The sequence below is a fragment of the Elgaria multicarinata genome, chromosome 21 (genome assembly GCF_023053635.1).
Source record: "Elgaria multicarinata webbii isolate HBS135686 ecotype San Diego chromosome 21, rElgMul1.1.pri, whole genome shotgun sequence".
Classification (NCBI taxonomy): Eukaryota; Metazoa; Chordata; class Lepidosauria; order Squamata; family Anguidae; genus Elgaria; species Elgaria multicarinata.
In genome coordinates, this window is record NC_086191.1 from 8,257,945 (window position 1) to 8,278,812 (window position 20,868).

Genomic DNA, 20,868 nt, shown 5'->3' on the forward strand with positions numbered 1-20,868 from the left:
GATTAAACTAGGGTCCGTGTGGGTTGGGGGGTGTCACTCTTGCAGGCATATGCCAACCTGAGGAGTTGGATATAGAAGGGAATGCCTATGGAGCATGTCAGTTTCAAAGAATGGGGTGAGTCCACACACTGGGTAGACTTTGGGCTGGGTTATGTGTGGGTCAAAGGCAGGGTGGGGGATGGGGGGGATGTTATTAGGAATTATTCTGAACTTCGGGGCTCAGAAGGGAGGGATTTCAAGGGGGAATCCCTGCTGTGAAGTGTGGGGTGCCATTCTGAAGCATTGGGGGTATGTGTTGGGCAAGTGAGGAGTGTACTTCTTGGGGTGGGGGTATTACAAGATTTCTGAAAATTGGGGTTTGGGGGAGCCTGAAACATGTCACATGTGATTGTAGTGGACTCTCAGCCGGAATATGTAAGAGTCAAAATGAGCAGTGGCTCATTTTGCTTTTAGGGGTGCTGAGTGTGTGTGTGGGGGGGTTCGGTTTGTTGAAGCTGGGGCTGTGTCTTTCTGGGTGTGGGGATAAGTTTCAAAAGACGAGGGGAGCACAGAGTTATCGGGGGGGGCAAAATCTAAGGAAGGGATTGAGCTTGGACTTGGGGTACAGAAGAAATTTGGGGGATGGCAAAGATGGTGATATCTTTAGGCTGTCCGACAGAGAAATTGAGTTTAAATAGCGATAGAATCTGAAAGTGGGGGGCCGTGCCGGGGAAAGTGTGTCTTTAGGGAGCGTTTCTTGGGGGGGGTGATGCAGCGAGTGTGTGGGGTGTGTGTAGAAGAATAGGCCTGTCGTAGCAGAAAGTCGCCTACTGAAGGGTGGTGATCGTGGCAGGGACTGCGGAGGCCGGTGTGGCTGTTGCTGGGATACCAAAAAGGTGGGATGAACACCAGGCCTTTGGCAGTGGCGGGGTGGGACAGCCTAAATAGCAGTCCTTTTATCAGAGCTGATGGAGGTTTGGGGGACCTCGGTGGCTGAGGACTGAATTACTGCAGGCGAGAGAGGAGCTCTGGGTCATGGGAGGGGGCTGGTTTACTGTTGGGGTGGGGGAGTGCGAGCCTACAGTGGCAGGAGACTCGGCACCCGTCCTGGGGATGCGTTCTTCAATATGTGGTCTCCCTCTCGGGAGAAGTTACTGGATTTGTCCATTGCCCCCTTCACCTGTGTGTGGGAAATGATGGGAACCGTGAGCCCTGCTCTGCTTTGGGGCCGGCGGTGGAGGTGGGGGAGAAAGTGGATCTGGCCTGGCCGTGTTCCCCGCCGTTCCTTCTGAAGGCAGGAAGGGGCACATGGGGAACGGCGGGCCTCTCCCCAAGGGAATAGGGGGTGCAGCCTGTCTGGGCGTCACTCAGTCCCAGGGGGTGGGGGCGGCAAGGAGGATCCGAATGCTGAAAATGGAGAACCGGGGGGGGGGGCTGGGAAGGTTGTCTTTCTCTTTTCAACCCAGCTTCAGTAAGATTGAAGCTTTGCTCCAGAATCTGATCTTTGCTGGTGTCTTAGCTTTTTCCTTTCACGGAGCGCTCTTAGATCTAGGAATTTATGGGGTGAGGGTCGAGGGGAGGCATTGCCCCCCCCCCAACACGCCTCATCTTCATCGAGTCTGGAGTGATCTGCTCACGCTTGTGCTTCCTCCACCCACCCGCCCCCAGCTTGGCACTGTCGCTGCCACCTCTGATGTGGGTGGAAAGACTTGGCTGAGAGCTGTTGCGTCCGGATTTTAAAATGAAATAAAACGGGAGTGGGGGGGGGGTCAGCGTTCTCTTGCCCTGGGCGCATCCTTCCGAACGAGTGGGGAGGATGTGGGGCAGAGGCATGCCCTGGGGAGACTGTCCAATCTGAGGCACGTGCCGGCAGACTCAAGTGCTGAGCCATGGGGGTGGCGGGTGGTGCGTAGGACATCTTGTCCCCTCCCCCATCCCTTCTCCTCTGAGAGGACATTTTATTTGGAAGTGTGCAGCTTTCTCGGTTCGTCTGCTGGAGCAGAGGGTTAATGCTTCGGAGGCTTTGACTGGAGATGGTGGAATCAACGTGAGGGGGGGCAGATGCTGGCTTATTGATCGCCTCCACCTGACTGGCTGTCATTGTGGTCTGGCTTCCCCATCCCAGCAGGCTGGGCTAAGGGGAGGTTTTATTGGGCAGAGAGAAAGAGAGAGGGTGGGGAAGGGATCCCAGCCCTCACCCGGAATTGCGTGAAGCGGGGTGAGTAGGCACGGTTGTAGCAAGCAATCAGTTAGTGAGGACGACGGCTTTCAAGCATTGTGCGCAGCCGATTGGAGGATACTGAGTCTATTTTGGGGGAGCCGCTTCTAGCTGACTTCCTTGATGCACTGGGGGGCAGCGGGGGCCGCTTCCCTCCCCCGGAGGTGTGCTTTATTGAAATAAACCCATCTGGCTCCGCTCCTCAGGTGGATGGGTTTTGACTGCCCTCTGAAAAAGCGCTTTGGTAGATGTTGGCGGCTTTTCTCTGGAATGCCAGAGCCCCACCCTAGCCCACGAGGTGTGTGCCTGCATGTGTGTGTGTGTGTGCACCAAATTGCTACGTTGGGCACAGAGGTAGTTCCCTGGGTTTGGTTTGGTTTCAGCACTCCTTGGCCGCAAGCCCTTACGGGATTTGGGAGGCTCCTAGCAGAGGTGATGCGAGGGAGGGAAGTTTAACGTTGTCTGTATAAACTGGAAAAACCAATACAAGTTTTAAATGTAAAAAAGTAAATAATAAAAAAAAGTGTGTACTGTGCATACAGTCCTGGCCATTGTGCAAAGTGAAAGGCTCTGGTTTTGCTGGGGCAGCAACCTGATTTCAGGAGACCTCAAGGCACCCTCCTCGTTGCAGGGCTCGTGGCCACAGAGCCCCTTGTGGCTGTGCTTTTTGCCTCCTGTTCTCTGCCTGTCTGAATGAGGCCTGTGAGTTTAAAATCCTTCTCTCCATCCCAGATGGCTCCCTGATGATTGGCCTTTGAAGTACCTGACTTGTGGCCTCACTACTATTAGGGAAAGGGGAGAGCATGTTTTGCATGCACAGCGTCCCAGGTGTGATTCCTGGGCATCTCCAGGTGAGGCTAGGGAAGTGCCAGAGTGTACTTGGTGCCCTTCAAGTGTTTTGGGCTTCAACTCCCATGAGCCTCAGCCAGCATAGCCGATGGTCAGGAAACCTGGGAGTCGTAGTCCAAATGTTTGGAGGGCACCACCTTGTGGAAAGCAGCTGTAGACAATACCGGACTAGTGATGTTCCTATATAAATCAGAACAATGAGGACTGAAATCTTACTTATTTTTAGTATGAACTTAATGGCAGAGCACACTGTCTGAAACTCTAAAGAGCCACTGCCAGCCAGCATTGACAATAATGGGCCAGATGGACCAGTGGTCTGATTGAGGCAGCTTCCAATTTTCCTGTTTTGGGTTAGTCTCTCAAACTGAGTGGTGTGAGTAAGAGAAACATAAAGACTCCCAGCCCCCCATGACCAGCAGCCAGGTCTGGGATGGGTTGAATGCCAGCTATGCAAGGACCCATATTGGATTTATGGCTGGTGAAACAGGGCCCAGCTACACAGTCTGTGATTGGAACATCTGATATTTTTGCTTTTAAAACAACCAGGATAAGGGGGCTGGTTGGGGGCTTCAAATCAACTTGGCCAGTGATCCAGGAAAAGGGGGGCCTTTATCTCTTTCCCCCAATGCCATTTTCCTGGTCTACCAAACTGCTACCATTTCTAGGGGGGAAATAACAGTATCTGGCCATGATCCCCTCCTGCCCCATACTCCCAACGTCATTTGAAGAGAAGAAATACCAGCCTTACACTGAGCTTTCCGTCCAACTCAGTGCTGCTTACTACCATAATCTGCAGATTGCTGTGTCACTGAATTATCCCCCCCCCCCGCCCCACATTTATTTAGAGCAGTCCACAGATCTGGAGTAATTTGTGGCTGGATTGGGAGGAACCAAAAGGCAATTGAAGTTTGGAAGGTGGGCTCTCCGCATGTGGTGTGTTTTTGTTTTTTAAAAAAGTTTGATAAACTTCCATAAAAAGTTTTGGTAAGGCTGCAAATGACTCTTCCTGTGAATTCCTAAATGCCCATCTTCCCAGCTCGAATAGAAAGATGACGGAGCAATTGCAGAGGCAGTCACTCCCTAAAATCAGATTTGGATTAGTGCGCCCTGCACGTTCTTTATTTGTGCTCTCAAGAGAGGTGCGTATGAGTCCGCAGAGACGTCTCTTAAGTCGATTCAGACCTTTGGGCTTACAGGCCCCTCTGACTGTCAGCAGCTCTCTGGGGTGACAGGCAGAAGAAGAGTCTCAGGCCTGGGACCTTCTACATGCAACACCTGTGCTCTACCTGTGAGCCATGGTGTGTCCCCAACTGGGAAGCTGGCTCTCACTAGCCCACTCTTTTACTGGTAATGGCTCTCTAAGGAGGGTTAGGAGCCGGGTGCTGTTTTGGGCTATAGCTCGCATAAGCCCTGGCCAGCAAGGGTAATAGTCAGGGGATTGTGGAGCTGAGACCCCTTTTAACTGGCGATGCGGGAGATTGAACCTGGGTCTTTCTGTGTGCAAAACTTTTGCCCTGTTGCTTCTGACCTCCAGCCCTTCCCTGTGTGGTTTATTTTGCACGTTCAAAGCTTTTCAGATGTGCTCTGAGCCTCAAGGCTAATGGGGGCAGACAGTTCTTTTCCTAAAACAACCTGGCCCATCCCAGCTGTATTGGACTTTTAACACCCATCATTCACATGCTGGCTGGGGGTTCTAGGCGTTCTAGTACCACCACAGCCAGAGAGTCCCAGGTTGGAAAGGGTGTCCTAAATACCTTAATCCTTAGTGGGGTAAGCAGAGATGGGCAGCAACAGTGTTGTTGCCTCATTTTCCTTTGCGCCTTCTCTCCAGACCCCACCACCCCCCGGCTCCTAACTGGGGTGCAGCTCTTGCTCCATTTTGAAAACCCTGTCGTTTCATTCGGCTGTGCTTTGCACCGCTTCCCGTGACGTGGCCGAGGCATCGTCCACCTCTGGATGGAGACGGAAAACCTCTGAGAGCGGAGATGTGGCCAGAAGGCCCAAAATGTTCCACAAGCTGCTTTTCCGGTTCCCGTAGAATATGATGCAATTTCAAGCGACTCTTCATGTTTGAAGAATCCCGGCTGCTGAAGGACAGGCAGACCCTCCCAAAGAAGGTGTTGGCTGTGGCTGGCAGAAACGAAATGTCCCACCCGTGTAGCTTCTCCCTTTTCCTCTGACCGGTTTCTGTTGGTGCCTTATGTACCCTGCTCCTTCTCCATTCAATGGGAAGTAATGGCTTTGTTGGCTCAGCTCCTAATGGATGCCATTGAGTTCTGTGGAACAAAGTGATTGGTATACAATTGAGGAGGGGGACATGACGGGCCACGGGCACTTATATTTGATCCCTGTGCCAGTGGTGTTTGGGTGGGGGGGGATGTATGTTTACTTTCTTTCATGTAAGAGAATGACTGCCATTCATTCATATGGAGAAAAATCATGCTGTGTGTGTTTATTTAAAATATATCTACCCTGCCTATTGATTTCCTCTTCCCGAAGGCAGCTTAGAATTAATCGCTCAAAACAAAGGGCTGATTCAGACGTAACAGGAAACCATGGTTTCCTGCTATGCGCACACAAGTAGTGGTGAGCCTAGGGCTCACGCTCGCCATCAAAAGTTTCTGCTTTAAAAAAGAAAGCAAAATACTTCTCCCTGTTACATCTGAACTCGGGAAACTGGTTTGTTTAAACGGTGGCAGTTCGAGTGAACCAGGATCCAGCCATGGCTTATTTTATGATCCTGGCTTGTTCACTATCCATAGTTTAAACAAATCATAGCTTGCTGCGTTTAGCTGTAACACAGCTGTGGTTTGTAATTGGAAGTTAGTTTAGTTTAAAAGTGGAAGAAGCTGCTTCTGTTCTCCTGGTGTGGTCACCAGGGGGGAACGGGAAGCACGCAAACCCAAGGCTGACCACACCTCATGCCCGTTGTGAGAAGCCATGGTTTCCAAGACCAGCTTCATTGCAAGCCCAAATGTGACTTTGTGGGTAGAACTTACCAGACTTTATTCCAAGGGTAGATCGAGGCATAGAGACGAGAGCAGTAAGAAGGTGGGAGAAAGTTTCTGGTCATTCACATCAGGCAGCCACACCTGACCTGGAAGCTGTCACATGATCCTTCCAGCGTGTTCTTGTATTTCCCTCCTTGGCAGGAGGAGGTGTGCCACGACACAGGCCCTGAACACCAGACCTCACGTCTGCCACCACTTATTATGGGGCAACACAGGCTCTGAACAACAGACCTGGCCGAGGCTACTCCCTTCTCCAGCCAAACACCACTGCTTGATACGCCTGAGGCAAGGGATAAAGCCCACCTTCCTCCAAGCTATGTGGAGAAAGGGGTTTAAAATGGAGAAGGATTTTAATATATATATATATATAATGCGCTGTGAGTTATACCTGCTTAGGTGAATGATTGTCAGAGTGGGTGTTAAACGTGTAAACTTAAGATGATAAATGCCAAACAGACTCGTGGGGTTTTTGTGGTAGTTTTAAAGTAAACAATCAAAATTTATTTTTAAAAGTTCATAAGCTTTGTTTCAAATAACAACATTTAAAAACCTTTTTGAAACCTTCCATACAATCCGGTCACCCTCACATTCGCGCTTTCCTTTCTCTCACACAATCACTCTTGAACTTTCTTTATTATCAGTATTGAATAATATACTTCCACTACGTGCACACCACACTCTAAAGACACCACTCACTACACTGACTCTCAAATTTCCCAGAACTTAAGTACCATAAATACAGAGAGCACTACAGACTCTAAGAGTCCCTAACAAGTCTCCCTGGAAAGCTTTCCTGAAAAGAACAAGAACAGAACTCACAATCCCCTCCGTCCTTCCCTTATATATCACTCCTTCCCCCCCCCCCCAAGACATTCTAACTCTGCCCACTCAGGCCAACATTCTACAAACCACAGACTTACAAACATCAGACATACCTTTGGGAATTGACTTGTGGGGTGTACCGCCACAAGGTGCTCCTCCTAGGTGCCCTCGGGGGCAGCACCCAAACCCAACTCTGCTCTTTGGAGAATGTTACGGCCAAGGAGGCTTAGCTCAAGGTGTGTTACAGGATTGAGTCCTGTCGGAAAAGGTGGGGGCAAGGGGCTTCCTGCAGAAAAGTGCTGGTAGAAACTACTTGCACAAAGAGGCTGGCAAAATTTGGAGGCAGCTGTCAAACACATTGGGGACAGGAGTTTCCAACCTTTTTTTGTGTGTGTGCTGGTGGACACATTTGGAGTTTTGAGGAAAGTGTCGTGGGTGCTGTCACAAGATGGCCACCACGATGGCTGCTGTGTTGGGTGCAAGCCGGTCGCAGAACACCCATTTCACAGTCATTTCACAGAATGGCAAACTGCTGAGGCTAAAAGATAACTAACTTGCCCAGTACCCTGTGTAAAAGGTAAAAGTTGGGTCTGAGACCCAAAACACCAACCTGCTTCTTTGAAGCCACAGTTCTCTGTCCCTCTTTAATTATCACACACACACCCCATCTCTCTCTCTCACTCCACACCACCAGCACATACGGTCAACCTACCCCAGCCACTCATTTCTCTGTTTTAGGATCGCGCCCCCAACACTCATACATCCCACACCAAAAATGGCCAGAGACCGTCTCGCCACTCCCTCCCCCTGCAGGCCTTGCTGACTCCTCCCATTAAATCCCCCCTCCATTTGCCTTTCCCTGGTTGCCCCCTTGCTATCCCTAACTCTCTCCCCCCCATCCCAGCCCCCCTTTTTGGGGTGTGTGTGGCCAGGAGTGCTTCCAAACAGAGTGCCAGCTTCCAGCCGCCCACCATCTGGGTCCACGTGGGTCACAGAGGCATTCTGGGGAATAAAGATGGCAGGTGGCTGGAGGCCAGTGTGCTCCCTGCTGCTCTGTTTTTTAAAAAGTCAAATTGGTAAAGAAAAAGAAGAAAAGGAACATCAGATATAGTGGGTCAGTTTCTGGGTGCTGACGGAGGTGTCCGTGTGTGCCACATTGCCAACTCCCCGGCAGTGGCCAAAGGGAGTAATGAGAGAATGGCGGATATTATTTCTTTTGCGAGAGGGGCAAAGTGTTTTAGGGACTTGAGATTCCCATCTCATCCTATCTGGGCACCCCTTTGCATTGTTCACTGGGTCTGTGTAAGGATCAAAAGAGCCCCCTCAGAGGAGTGTATTGGGTGCGGGGGGGGGGGGGGGAGAAGAGCATGTTGGTATTATCAAAGCAAACTGAAAGCAAAGAAATTCTCAGCTGAGAATGAAATGAGCCGTGTCTCCACCTCAGCTCGACAGGAAAAGCTCAGGACAATCCGTTAACTAGACATTCTTTTGCTTTTGGGGGGGGAGGTAGGGGGGGTTCTTACAGAAGCTGCTCCCTGTGTATATAACCTTTTTGGGACTGGTGTTTAGATTGAAGTGTGCACCTGATTTTATTTTAATTTATTTAAAGTACGTATCTGGTGTTCGTTAAACACTGGGATACAGAACTTGACTTTTTATTAAGGAAACCAAGGTTTGAGTACTCCAGTTCCTTGAAATAACTAAAACTGGGCCAAAGGCATTAAGAACATCAAATACATAAGGAGAGGCATGTTGGATTAGACCAAGAGTCCATCTAGTCCGGCATTCTGCTCAGACAGTGACCAACCAGCTGTCCATCAGGAACCCACAAGCAGGACACACGTGCACCAGCTCCCTCCCACCCATGTTCCCCAGCAACCGGTGTACATAGGCACCCTGCCTCTGATGCTCGGGATTGCACATAGCCATCAGGACTAGTAGTTTTTCAGTATTGTGTGCCTTCAGGGTGTCGCTCTACAGGCCTTGTACTTTGCCAAACAAAATAAGCATCTGAAGATTCTTGGCATTGACTTAATTTTTTTTTTTAGAAAAGAAGGTTTCTAGGCTTCATGACTGCAGAGCAGTCTGAGAGTTTGTAGATGGTGCATGGCGAAATCTCAGAAGGCAGAGGAGGCCTTAACAGGATGGGAGTTTTGTTCCCACCCCATACAACCTCCTCTATATTTCTGCCTCTTTCTCCTGTTCATGCTCCCTGACTTTAAAGCCCACCTCCCCAGGTTCGGTATCATTTTTCCCTTTATTTATTTATTTATTTATTTAATTACATTTATATACATTCTCTTCCTTTAATTAAGTCTTGGAAAGTCTCAGATGCCCAGTTGCATAATAATAATAATAATAATAATAATAATAATAATAATAATAATAATAATAATAATAATAGAAGAAGAAGAAGAAGAAATGTTGGTATCTAGGGGATTCAAGATACATCATCTTCTTTTTTCTGGCTTCATTTGGTTTTGGTTCCTAAAACTTTCCTACTGATTCCCTTCCAGTCTTGCTCTTGTCCTGTTCAATAAAATCCTGACGTCGTTGAAAATCCTGGCTTTTGGTAACTAGCTAAATTATGCGAAATTAGTACAGATGACCCTAATTTGTAAAACATTGAGAGTATAGAATTGACTGGTGTGTGTATGTGCGTTCTAAGGCTGGGATACCTGGAGTCGTGACTATAAATTGAAATCTCTGTGGACATAGGGCAGTTTTAACCAAATGTCTACAGCTTTTTCTTTTCTGAACTAAAATATAGTTGTCTTCAAATATCCGTACGGCTGTCATGCAGAAAAGGAAGCAGACTTGGGAACATAGGAATTTGCCTTATACCAATTGATCCATCTGGCCTAATTGATACGGAATGGCAGCGGATTTTCAGGGTTTCAGACAAGATCCTTTCCTAGTCCTACCTGGACATTCCAGATATTGAACCTGGGATGTTGGGCATGCAAAGCATATACTCTGTCACTGAGCTTCGTCCCTCTGGACTTGTTCTCCAGCAAGTAGTATTAGAACCAGTGGGTGAAATTGTAGGGGAACAGATTTCGGCTAAACGATAGGAACGTCTTAAAAGGATGAGTTGTTTGGGAGTGGAATGGACTTCTTTGGGAGTGGTGGTGGGCATATTTAAATGGAGGATGGGCAGCCATCTTTTAGGGATGCTGCAGTTGCCAAGGTCTTGCCACCCCCAGATTCTTCTTTGAGCAGGGTTTTAGACTAGGTGACCTCCAAGCTCACTTTCAACTATGATTCTATGAACAAGGTGTGCTTAGAGAGGGTAGGGGTAAGAAGCACTCACCCTCAGAGGAGGTCGCCCATGAATTTCTGCATGAGCCACCGATCTCGGTAGACTCCCTGACTAAAAGGAAGCCATCTTAAAGCAGCCACTTGTGCAGAGACTTCTGAGAGTGACTTACGCTATTGTGTCCCTCTTCCATGAATGAAAAATGGATGTGGATGTTCCCAGTGCAGAGGCAGGGCAGAATTACCTGTCAGAAGCTTGGTTTTATTGTTGTAAGCCGCCTTGTGAAGGCCTCTGCCCTGAAAGGCAGCCAAGAAATGTTTTAAATAAATAAATTGAAAGGAAGCAAGGCCACAGCAGTCAATCATGCAGAAACCCAATGGGGTAGGTTGGCTGATTCAGTCATGCCTCTTCCTTGTGAATAATCGAATGAGCCAGTTGTGCCTGGTTGCAGAGACACAACAGATTTCCATGTAACCCTGCAGATGCTAGTTGGAAGGCATCAGACCTAGAGCACTCACAAAGAGACACAATGGCCAACCTCCTACTCCACTTGCATTGGGAACAATGGAATGAATCAGTTGTGCCTGAGGCAGAGATGGGGCAGAATTACTTTCTCCTAGAAAAGTCTGATTATGAAAAAGCTGAGCACCCCAATTGTGTTTTTGCTATTTCAACCACAGCCTTCTATTTTCTCTACTATGAAAAAGCAAGGCCAGGTTCACAGAACAGTGACTCGTGCAGGGAGTCAACAAGGCAACCTCCTCCGAGGGTGGTTCATTCTGCTGTGCGCCTCTCTCGTGACTGAACAGGCAATCCAGTCACACCCCGCTGCAGAGATGTGGCAAAATTCCCCACGCTCCGGGAGATGTTAATTAGAAGGACTCCAGCTCAGAGCAGTGACTTGTGCAGAGGGGCAGCAGGGCAGCCTCTTCTGTGGAGAAGTACTTTTTGTGCTGAGGACCTTTCAAGTATTTGATTTGTATTGTTTTTCTTGCCTGTTGTTTCTCTTGTACCCTGGAATTACTGCGTTGGCAGCAGAGCAGGGCAAGTTAACGCAGCTATCTGTCAAACCTCCGCCACCCCCCACCCACCCCCCGCCTGTACTTCCTTCCTTTTCTTCTTCTTTGTTAGGCTCATTATGTCTCTCCTTGCCACACTCGGGGCGGCTCAGCCTGCAATATCTCGGTGGCGGTATTGAATCCTGCTTCCGAGGCGTGCAGGCGACATTAAGTGAGATGGATAACTGGAAACGATTCGGAGGGACAGGATTTTTACTGCTGACTAGCGCTCTCTCGCTTTGAACGGTTTGTTTGTCGAATTCCACCCCCCTCACCCCCCTCCTCCCCTTTCTTCCGACTGCCTGATACTTGCTTGTATGAGGAGCGAAATAATTCAATTTAATGAATTATAAAACTTGTTTCACTGCAGTGGGTCTTCATTTTTACCCCCTACCCACCCACCCGCCTTCTGGCTGCCACAGATTTACTGTTGGAGTGGAATGAAAATTAACTTAGATCTCATCCCGCTTGTTTCAAAGGCCGCAGTTCTCTCGCTGGTATGTGCAGCGGGAGCTACCGTGAGTGGTTTCAGGAGACTGAATGATGGGGTGCTTGCTAGGGAAGGCAGCTGGGCCTAGGCAATGGTCAAGCTCCGGGCCCTCAAGTTGCAAGATCCAGATGGAAGTGATCATGCAGTAATAGTTGAGTAGTCCGAAACCAGGCACAGGTTGAGCAAGGGCTGAGGCTAAGATTTTATAGGGTCTGGTGGGCTGGGATTGGTCCCTAGGGTCACCTGACAGACCGTTCAGACAGGCTGGTTATCGACTTGGTATGATTTCATGAAACTTGTCGTCCCCCACCCTTACAGGCATTGAGGAAAGAGGAGGATACAGTCATAAGGAATTGCTGAGCAATCAGGTCATGATGTAAAAGCGGGAAGGTCTGCCGTCAGAGGGATGCGCCCCCACCCCAATGGGTGCAGTCTGAGCCAGTTCCAAATGGCCTACGTGCCACAAAGTTTAGCTAAGGTGTAAAAGATTGTGAGAAATTGCCGGATGCTTCTCCATCACAAATAACTGAGGGGTGGGTGCTGCCTTACTGACGGTTCAGCCTTGCAAAAAATAAATTAGCACATAAATTACTAATCTACCTGCATCAGTCTGTCTTTTGGTGCTATCTTATGCACATTTACGAAGACGTGTGTTCTGCTAAGTTCAGGAGATGTGTTAAGTTGTGATTGATGGCACTAGCTGGGCTGAAGGGCCAGTGTCTTTAAAGTTTCCCTGCATGGTCGCCTGGAGACAATTTTGACTCGCCAGAGGTGAGTGGCTGTATAAAGCCTGTGCCTGTCTTATTTGAACAAGGGGAGTATTCCATAAATGAAAGAATGTGGCAACCTACCTTTTTCTTACATTATGGGATCATGTGATAACAATGGTAGCGGGACGGGGCGGGGGTGTCACACATGGGCACACCCCTCATTTAGGAGCAGTGCGCCCTGACTTACAACACTTGCTTCAGAGTAGGGTTCCCAGGCCTTGGGGTTTGATTTGAAATGTCTTCTCAGGATGCCTGGGGGAAAGGGTAAAATGGGTGAGGGGCCAAGATCAAAGCCGTTTCCATACCCATCTGCTCCTGCCCTGGGTGGACAAGTGTCATCTTCTCCTCACCCCACTGCCACTAGGTTCCTCCCCATTTCCTAGTTAGCTCTGCCTGGTATGTACCAGGGTCCGCAGTTTAGGAGATCTGGCAACGCTGCCTCAGAGAACTTCTGTCTCTCTCCTCCCAGTTTGACCCACCATGGCCCAACTTCTGTTGCAGGCCTCGTCTCGTAACTCCAGACATCCCTGAATAGGAATAGGAAAAAGGATTTGGAAGAACATGTGTGTACATAAGCTGCCATTTCAGAGGCATCAAACCTATTACATCTGTTATGGTGGGGAAGAGGGACCTCCGTGTGATCAGATGTAGCGCTTTGCAAAATGTCTGGGAGCATCTGGCCTCTGATGTTTTCTAGCCAACGGCTAGAAAATAGTTAGAACAGTTCTTTAGGTGGTTCTTTAAACAAGTTCTTTAAATGCCAGAATGTTGGACCATATTTGAGTGCTTCGTGGTTGTTGGGGAGGCTGGTAAAAATGCCAGCCCAATTTGGGACCGCAGGCATAACACTTGCCCAGATTCCTAACCTGAGGCTTTGCACGTTCCTTTTCCCCCTCCAAAATCCCCTCCTCCTTGCACTTTCAGAGCTAACCATGGCTAGTGTGCATGCAAACCAATCGTAACGCGAACCCTGGTTAGCTGCTAAATGGAGCTTGCTAACACAGGTTTGCAAACTGGTTTGAGCTTTCGATCGTTAGTGTTAAGGTTGGTGCACAGAGAGATGGGAATTGGAGTGCATAAGGTGACGAGACACTCCTTAACCTCTCAGTATGATTAGGGGATTGGGCCGTTAATGCAAGGTTGAATCGATTTCACCAGGCCTGAGTGGTTCACAGAACTCCTTAAAAGTCGCCCATTTTCTATACCCCAAACTTGACTTTTAAAGTGTAGGAGTGACTTGTTATTAGCACAACATGTGGCTCAGACTATCCTAATTACCTCGAAAAGCAATTCAGATAAAGATGGCTACCATGCGTATGTGCTAAAGAAATAGCGGGAGAAAGGTTCTGGCTTTTTTGCCGAAAGCGAATTCTGCGTATGCATTTGGAACGAGACGGCTAGAGAGCGCTCTTCCAATTTTCTTTTCCTTCTCGGAAGGAGCAAATCAGTCTGCTGGATGCTGGCATTCAAAATGGTTGCATGGGAATGGGCCCTTTTGCTGTCGAATGAGCCGAATCGATGGTGTAATCTCTCCTGTCACTCCCCACCCCCGCGAATCTCCCCCTAAGTCGTCCAAATCATCTCCGGTTATAATTGAATCCACGGGTGGCAGGAAGAGCGGATGGGATGGCATAAAATACTTACGGCCTTGTTGTTTCTATAGCTTATTGTTCAGGTTTTCTCAACCATTGTGGACAAACAAGGAGAAGCATGAGGGAATCTGGGCGTTCAGTTTGGGAGGGCGGAGAAGGAGAGGGAATACTTTGCATTCCTGTGCCTAAGACACCTGGGTTTGGGCCGTTTTTCTTCCTTTCTTTCAGCCCTGGGCTCTAGTATAATTACCACTTTGGCAGGATGGGCTGTGTGGCACAGTTCCACTGTTGCATGGAAAAGTCACAGAATTTAAGTTAAAAAAGACAAGTTTCTAGCCCTCATAGCCTATTCACTACCGGGCCAGGTTGAAGGTTCTTGTACTTGTGTACAAAGCCCTAAACAACTTGGGACCAGGATACCAGAGAAAGCGCCTTCTCCCCTACCAACCTGCCCGGTCACTGAGGTCATCCGAGGGCCTGCTCCTGGTGGTCCCACATAGATTCATCCTCCAATTGGAGTCCACCAGGGGAAGAGCCTTCAGCATGGTGGCCCCCCTCCTGTGGAATTCCCTGCCTCTGGAGGTCAGGCAGGAGCCAAATTTGTACTCCTTTCAGCGCCTCCTGAAAACATCATTATTTCAGGATGCCTTTCTTTAATGTCCAGCCAGGAGTCTCTGTATTTGCTTCTTTTAAGATCTGTTTTAAGTGTTCTATTCTGTTTTTATTTTCATTTTATCTTGTACGCCGCTCTGAAATTTTCAATTTATATTCAATGGTATATAAATATTGCAAATAACAAATAAATAAATAATAGCTCGACAGTATGTGGGGGAGGGCATGGGCCGCTGAAACCTTGGACTCCCCCATATGCCTCCTGACCCACCCATAGCCTAGCTAAGTCGGAGCGCGGAATTAAGCTTAATTGGCACACTTCCATTCATACCAGTTGCAGAATTGTTTTGCGTATTGCAGAGATCGGATTGGCTAGGGCCAGAGTCATGGTGCGTGTTGATGCTGGCTGTCCAAAACATCTGGAGGGCACCAGGTTGGGGAAGGCTGGTGCATAGGCTTGTTCGTGTGTGTGCCAGTACAGTGGACTCATGCGCAGATGTGTGCTGTGTGTTTTATATGGGCTTTTTTAGAGGAATATTACTGTAGGATGTGTGTTACACGAGAGGGTGCCCATTAAAAATACAAGAGGAGTATCGCTGGGTCAAGCCAAGGGCCCATCTAGGTCAGAATGTTGTCACCGGGAGTGGACAAGCTGATACTCCTAAAGAGACTGTAAGCAGGGCCTAAAAGGGGTGGCTATCCTTGCATTCAGAGGTAGACTGCCCCTGACCCTGGAGGGTCCATTTAGCCATCACTCCCTCTAAGATCAAACTTAGATGCTAACAGCCGGGAAGTCCAAACGGGGCTACTGGGAAATGCTCAGCAAAATTCTGTGTTGTACAGAAGTGTAAAGAATATATAAATTAAAAACCAAGGGAGCAAACATATCCCCCTCCCTCAAACAGCCCAGTGAGGACTGAGCATGCTTAGAGGGTAGTGCGGGGGGGGGGGGGGGAAATGGAATATCATAGAAGAGGGCATGGCTAGCTGGCACCCTGAACAGGGTCATCTCACGTTACCACATTTTGTTGTAGGTCCCATTTACTACAACTAATAGCCATTGATAGAGTTCTCCTTCTCCTTTAATTTGTGGATGGGCAAATGTTTCTTTGTATGCCTTACCCATAGTAACCCTGACTAACCTAAGTGGTGGTTGAGATCAATCATAGAATCATAGAATAGCGGAGTTGGAAGGGGCTACAAGGCCGTTGAGTCCAACCCCCTGCTCAATACAGGAATCCACCCTAAAGCATCCCTGACAGATGGTTGTCCAGCTGCCTCTTGAATGCCTCTAGTGTGGGAGAGCCCACCACCTCCCTAGGTAACTGATTCCATTGTCGTACTGCTCTAACAGTCAGGAAGTTTTTCCTGATGTCCAGCTGGAATCTGGCTTCCTTTAACTTGAGCCCGTTATTCCGTGTCCTGCACTCTGGGAGGATCGAGAAGAGATCCTGGCCCTCCTCTGTGTGACTATTTGAAGAGTGCTGTCATGTCTCCCCTCAATCTTCTCTTCTCCAGGCTAAACATGCCCAGTTGTTTCAGATGGACAGTTCCTCTGATCCAGCGGGAATCTTTTTATTTTTGTCATCGTCTCTTAATTATTATCATTTTTAATTTGAGCTGACTGGGGATACTGTTAGCTGACCCTTTAAAGAACCACGTAACTTGTTTTTGAGTAGTGAGTCAAGGGCCAGGTTATATGTTCAGCGCATTTGGGTAGTGCAGCTTTATCTGTACGGGCTGAAGGAGGTTGAGTGTGTCCGTGTGTGTGTGTCTGTGTGTGTGTGTTTGGAGCTGGGGGGTAATACATTTGAACACTGCCCCAGAGGGGATCCACATAGGCTGCCCATATTTAGGCAATGCTTTCTGCTGAACATCGTGTGGAGCAGAGCAGTAAAGCAGCAGTTTCTGCAGCCGAAACTCTCCCCACGGCCTGAGTTCGATCCCAGCGGAAGCTGGTTTCAGGCAGCCGGCTCAGGTCGACTCAGCCTTCCATCCTCCCGAGGTCGGTAAAATGAGTACCCAGCTAGCTGGGGGAAAGGGAATCACGGCCAGGGAAGGCAACAGCAAACCACCCCGCTATAAGGCCTGCCAAGAAAACGTCAGCGAAAGCTGGCGTCCCTCCAAGAGTCAGGAATGACTCAGTGCTTGCACTAGAGGTTCCTTTCCTTTCCTTTCCTTTCTGCTGAACCAATTGAGAAAGTTGCAGCTTATTTGTAGCAGGGCACAAGTGTAGGGGTGGTTCTACAGATAGAAAATCACCGTTACTGGCTTGAGGCAAGCCGCTTCTGCAAAGTGTTCTCGGCTTGAGGCATAGTGCTTATATAGATTGAATGGTGGCTGACCCTTCCTTGGACAACATTGTTGAGAGTCAACCTTCTTCAGTACTGGCAAGCTGGTATAATAATAATAATAATAATAATAATAATAATAATAATAATAATAATTTATTTCTTACTCGCCTCTCCACTTGGATCGAGGCAGGGAATGTCACGCTCCCATACTGGAGGTGGCTGGGTGGTATGAATGCTCTCTAGCGTTGTGGCTTTTTGCTTGGTGGTCCAGGATGTAAGGGGAAATTGGCTAAATCTGATATTTGCTACCATCTCTTTGCTTTTAAGAACATAAGAAGAGCCCTGTTGGACTAAGGGTCTATCTAGTCCAGCATTCTGTTCACACAGTGGCCAGCCAGCTGTCGACCAGAGACCCACAAGTAGGACACAGTGCAACAGCACCCCCCTCACCCATGTTCCCCATAACTGGTGTATATAGGCGTACTGGCTCTGATACTGGAGGTAGCACATAGCCATCAGGACTAGTAGGCCTTGATAGCCTTCTCCTCCAGGAATTTATCCACCACCACCCGCTTTTAAAGTCGTCCAAATTGGTGGCCATCATTCCATCTTGCGGTAGCAAATTCCGCAGTTCAACTCTGCACTGTGTGAAGAAGTCCTTCCTTTTATCTGTCCCGAATCTCCCACCCGTCAGCTTCACGGGATGTCCCCAGGATCTCTGGACTAAGCCTGGTAATCACATGAAGCAGAATGAGGTGGGAGACTCCAGAGGTCGGAAAACAGACTGTACCTCTTCAGACTGCAGTTTTGGGGTTTCACTTTTAAAAAGAAAAGGGGGGGGGAAGATTCCCTTATGTAAAACATTTACTGCAACTTAACTGATTAATCAACTAAGTCCAGCAAAGGCGGGGTGGTGGTAGTTCTAATCCAGACCGCTGATGGGTGTGCTGGTTTTATACTTGCAGAGAGATTCTTCCATAGGATATTAAAGTGCCATTCCTCCAATTGCACGCTGAAACAGCAGCATGGCCAAGTCTACCACCTCATTCTGCTGTGCCAATAAACCGGTCCCATATCAATTTCCTACCTTTATTTCCTTTCTTCCATTAACCTTCCCCAGGCAGGCTCAGTAGAGTTGAGTTTAGACGTTTGAGGCCCCACTGTTTTCAATGCAATTTCAGCCTGCCCGGCTCTCTCGTTCTCTATTTCCCCCCAAGGTCTGAAAAGGGCTCTAGCATTCAAGAGATGAAGTCAGTGTACTGTGCAAGGTTTATGGCTCTTCCCTCTGAACTGTTCCCCTCTACCTTGATGGCTGTTTAGCAAATAAGTTGGTATATAAATCTTAATAACTAATATCTGGTGCTCTTGTTTGCATTAGATTCACCGATGGCACACGTCCTGCCTCTCTATAATTTCCCTCACCGATGCCAAATACTGCCAGTTGAATTCAGAGCCTGTCTGTCTCACCTGTTATCAGGGATAGAGCATATGACCCAAAACTAGCACCTGGCATGCAGGTGGAGGGTGGGGCTGTGTGAAAATGGGTCTGGCTCAGTCCAAAACAGCCCCATGAATTCTGTGGGACATGTCAAACAGGCTGCATCTAGCAATACTATTGGTGGGAACTTGTCCCATATTCCGGGGTCCTCTGTGTTAGACCCCCATCCCAAAGATGTCCCCAAGTCCATCCCTTTATTGTATCCTATATTAGGCTGTTAGGGGATAAAGCACTGCCCTGATGGGATCAAAATCTTGCCAACCACCTCTTGCTCTGTTTTGGCCATTAACAACCCAAGATTTCTGGTGGGGAAGATATCTCCTAGCTTGAGGCAAGTTGGTCCAACAAAGCAGATGTTCATCCCTGGCTTGGTGAGGGGTAGCTGCCTCAGATACTGACATCACCAGGGTAGGACTGGGCATGTTTAGCCTGGAGAAGAGACGATTGAGGGGAGACATGATAGCACTCTTCAAATACTTGAAAGGTTGTCACACAGAGGAGGGCCAGGATCTCTTCTCGATCCTCCCAGAGTGCAGGACACGGAATCATGGGCTCAAGTGACAGGAAGCCAGATTCCTGCTGGACATCAGGAAAAACGTCCTGACTGTTAGAGCAGTACGCCAATGCAACCAGTTACCTAGGGAGGTGGTGGGCTCTCCCACACTAAAGGCATTCAAGAGGCAGCTGGACAAGCATCTGTCAGGGATGCTTGAAGGTAGATTCCTGCACTGAGCGAGGGGTTGGACTCGATGGCTTTACAGGCCTCTTCCAACTCTATGGTTCTATGATTCCAGGACATCCAAGTAACTATTTCATCCATACCTCCAGTAGTAACGTTCTACCTTCATCTCACCAACACCCCTTGTGCATGCCTGTGCACATAGACAGCCATCTCAGTGAGCGTTTCTGCTTCCGAACACTTGTGCAAAACGACCAGGCAGATTTGTATAACCAGTCAGGCATTTGCTACTCTTGGGTGGGAAATTGATGCATCCGATGCACAACCCTAGAGTATGGGTTAATCCAGACTTAATTTGGGATTGGCCCTGAAAGGATGTAGCAGGGGTGAGCTTCCCGTCACACAGAGCGAAGAAAATGGCTAGACTAGGCAGCGTTCTGCCTGAACTCCAGTATTAAATTGAGAGCCAGCACTGGCCATGAATCTCTGCGGGCACAGATTAAGCGTGTTGCTCTAGCCCTACAACTCTATGCTGAAAGGCCGATATGCCTGGTATTGGCCATTAGAAGGTCAACCAGTTCAATTTGATAGCCAAAGTGCTGCTCAGGACTGCGTTGGGACTGGGTCCGTGACGCCAACGGTGCCGAGTGAACCAGATACACCTGGCCTGGCGGTTGGGCAAAAAGCCTGCCCAATCGGAGAGGGGTATGTAGAGTGATCCACCCTTAATGGTGGCCCAGAAAATAATTTTAGGTAGGCAGATTTTGCGATTTGTTGGCTCTGTTCACACTTCGTTAAGTGGGAGCTGGGGGAGAGAGATGCTGTCCAGCACTCATCATTGCTACGGTTCCTCCAATAGCATGGTTTGAGGACGGTCTGCCATGGAGCCTTTGCGCCGAATAGCAGAAAAGGCTCAGAGCTTGTCCAGCAGGCAAAATGATCTATGCTCCGAATAGCTGAAAGTGGTCTTGGAAACGGCCCAGAAGAGTTTGAGCCGAGAGGGCACTCTTGATAGCGTTGCCGCACGGCTTCCGTTAGCAGCGCCAAGGCCTCCCTCAGCGCCCTTGTGAGTACGACTGGAGGGTCTATCGGCTTTGACCCTTGTAGCGTTACGCCGTCTCCACTGGGCAGTTGATGGTCAGCCCTGGGTGGGAAAATGGCACCGCAGTTCACGGTGAACAAGGCACATCCCGACGGAGGCATTCTGAGGCCAGAGGCGGATTTCGGACTGATGAGACCCAGCTGACCCCCTGTGACCTCTGCCCCCCCCCAAAAAAAAACCAAAGGGACGGCTGTGTGGGCTGACACTTCTACATGATTGGAGTTTTGCTCCCTCTCTGTACAACCTTGTTGGATTCACACACCTTTAGAACTAGGCCAAGAGGCACTTAACTTTTCCTCTCTCTTTCTGGCTTCCTTTTCCATTCCCCTGTGAGAGGGTCCCCCTTAGGCCCGGGTGTCGAAGGTGTCTCCTGATGGGGAATTCCACCCCCCTCCCTTTTAAACCATCCTCCACAACGAAAAGCCCCCTCCGTTTTATTCCTGGCAGCCAACTAGTTAAAAGACCCTTGGAGGAAAAGCCCACGCTTATGAATGAGAAGCAAAGTTTGGCAAGGTGCCAGCATACGTTTTAAGGAGTGGGGGCCACTGAGCGGGCGCCAGAGACCTGATGATGGAAGTCGTGCAGGAAAGGAGGGGGGCGGGCGGTGGCGGCGGGGTGGGGTGGGGGGGCGGCGA

The 20,868-nt window shown here is 49.0% G+C and overlaps 2 protein-coding genes across 3 annotated transcripts in view; one reads left to right on the top strand and one right to left on the bottom strand.

Moving 5' to 3' along the window:
• Positions 1–20,868, bottom strand: part of SLC27A3 (solute carrier family 27 member 3) — a 270,600-nt gene that overhangs the window by 127,828 nt on the left and 121,904 nt on the right. The gene's annotated exons all lie outside the window — the stretch shown is intronic.
• The window catches only part of GATAD2B (GATA zinc finger domain containing 2B), a 70,353-nt gene that overhangs the window by 4,304 nt on the left and 45,181 nt on the right, over positions 1–20,868 (top strand). The gene's annotated exons all lie outside the window — the stretch shown is intronic.